This window comes from Gouania willdenowi, chromosome 12, assembly GCF_900634775.1.
Source record: "Gouania willdenowi chromosome 12, fGouWil2.1, whole genome shotgun sequence".
In the NCBI taxonomy this organism is placed as follows: Eukaryota; Metazoa; Chordata; class Actinopteri; order Blenniiformes; family Gobiesocidae; genus Gouania; species Gouania willdenowi.
In genome coordinates this window covers 20,764,789-20,767,739 of record NC_041055.1, presented here as the reverse complement: position 1 = coordinate 20,767,739, position 2,951 = coordinate 20,764,789, and positions in this window count along the sequence as shown.

Here is a 2,951-nt window from a genome sequence, read left to right as displayed (position 1 = left end):
TACACACTTACACACACACATGTGGAGGCAGAGGAGGAGGGAGGATCACTGTAGCACCTCCATATTTACACAAGCACACAAAACACACATGCACTAATGGGGGATTTGTGGATTCTGCATGCGCTTGAATCATGAAATACATTTGATCAGGTTTTATTTTGGCTCTTTGGTTTGTTTGTTTGTTTGTTTGTTTTTTTACTAGTCTCCTACAGGTTGTTTAGTTAATTTCATAACTTACCCATGAGTGCCACTTAGTGGTTAACACATGCAATATGTTGAATTAAAGTGGCTATTTTGATCTTATTTGGCCATAGTTTAATGTACATTTGCTTTTAGAATTTCAAATTCTAAACTATGGAGGACCAAACCTGCCAAAATCAAAATTAAATGAATAAATAAATAAACGTAAAAAATTGAAAATACAAAAGTTAAAATATAAATAAATAATTGCAAAAGAAATGCTAACATTTTAAAAATTTGTCCAAGAATTAAATATATAATGATCAATAAAAGTAAAAAGTATTTTTAATATGTATAAAATAAATGTAAAATGAATAAAAGTTAAAAAAAAAAAAAATAAATAAATTGTATTTGTATTTTTTTTTAATTTCCACTTTTATTTATCATTCTATATTTATTTTTTATTTCATTTTTTGTTGTTGCATTTTTTTTTTTTTTTTGGTTATTTTTCCACATCTATTTATTTATTTATTTATTTCCATACAAAACGACCTAAAATATTTGCATGTCTGATACTAAACAAAATTGTATTTTAATGATTTGATTAAAAATCAACTATGCAGTATTTTAAAATTATACTACATGATATTACCATAAATAATACGCGGATGACAATAAAATAGTTGCTTTTGCCCCCTCTAGTGGCTCAACATTTTTAATAATTAATAATTTTACAAGTTAATATTTTATGGGAAAAAAAAAAATGTTTTGAAGGGAAAAATGTGTCTAATAATGATGTAATTTTACATTGGCTACAGTCTGTGCCTGCTGTGAAATTTTCCGCACAGTGTTCAAAGTTTTCAACTTCTACTACTTTTCAAGTTCTTAACTCATTAACATAAGAAATATATCAGAAAGTAAATGTAATTATATGCTTAAGACATAAGTACGTATGTGTAATAAATAAAAGTTTAGTAGTTTTTTGCTTACGTGTTTATTAAAAATCAAAAGTGGCCCAAAAACAAAAATATTCATAGGGATAAGCAATTTGTATCACAACTGAGGGGCCACAAAATGTAATTGTCTGACCCGAGGGCCACATTATCAGCATTTATCAGCATTTAGAATAATATCCAATTAGGAGCAAGAAGAGTTTCTGTTTTTTGGAGTCATTTTGTAAATTTTTGTCTCATTTTGTTGTTATTTTGTATTTTTGGACTAATATTTGTGTATTTTTGTTGTCATTTTGTATATTTTTCTGTATATCAGAAGCCTTCTTGTGTGTCATTGGAGTAATTTTGTGAATCATTATTGTCTGTTAATGTATTTGCATTTTGTACAGTTTTGGAGTACTTTTTTGCGTTTACCTTCGTGGCCGCACAAAATTAGACCAAGGGCCACATGTGGCCACCAGTTAAATGGTCTATCTTCACTATCCATGGATAGATCCATACATCCAATCATTCATCCATCCATCCATCCATCCATCCAATCATTCATCCATCTATCATCATGCATCCACCCATCACCCAATCATCTATCCATCCATCCATTCAGCCATCTAACAATCCATGCATCCAATTATCCAATCCATCTATCCAACAATCCATCCAATCATCCATGTATCCAATCATTCATCCCTTTATTCAACAATCTATCCAGCCACCTAACAATCCATGCATCCATCCATCCATCCATCCATCCATCCATCCATCCATCCATCCATCCATCCATCCATCCATCCATCCATCCATCCATCCAGCCACCAATCCACCCATCCAACAATCCATGCATCCAATCATCCATCTATCCAACAATCCATCCAATCTTCAATCCATGCATCCAATCATTCATCCCTTTATTCAACAATCTATCCAGCCACCTAACAATCCATGCATCCATCCATCCATCCATCCATCCAGCCACCAATCCACCCATCCAACAATCCATGCATCCAATCATCCATCTATCCAACAATCCATCCAATCATTCATCCCTTTATTCAACAATCTATCCAGCCACCTAACAATCCATGCATCCATCCATCCATCCATCCATCCATCCATCCATCCATCCAGCCACCAATCCACCCATCCAACAATCCATGCATCCAATCATCCATCTATCCAACAATCCATCCAATCTTCAATCCATGCATCCAATCATTCATCAATCCATTCTTCCACATATCCAATCATTCATCCCTTTATTCAACAATCCATGCATCCATCCATCCATCCATCCATCCATCCATCCATCCATCCATCCATCCATCCACCCATCCATCCACCCATCCAACAATCCATGCATCCATGCATCCAATCATTCATCCCTTTATTCAACAACCTATCCAGCCACCTAACAATCCATTCATCCATCCATCATCCATCCATCCATCCATCCATCCATCCATCCATCCATCCATCCATCCACCCATCCATGCATCCAATCATTCATCCCTTTATTCAACAATCTATCCAGCCACCTAACAATCCATCCAATCATCCATCCATCCATCCATCCATCCATCCATCCACCCATCCACCCATCCAACAATCCATGCATCCAATCATCCATCTATCCAACAATCCATCCAATCTTCAATCCATGCATCCAATCATTCATCCCTCTGTTCAACAATCTATCCAGCCACCTAACAATCCATGCATCCAATCATCCATCCATCCATCCATCCATTCAATCCATTCATGTATCCAATCATTCATCCATCTATTCAACAATCCTTCCAGCCATCAAACATCATCCATCCA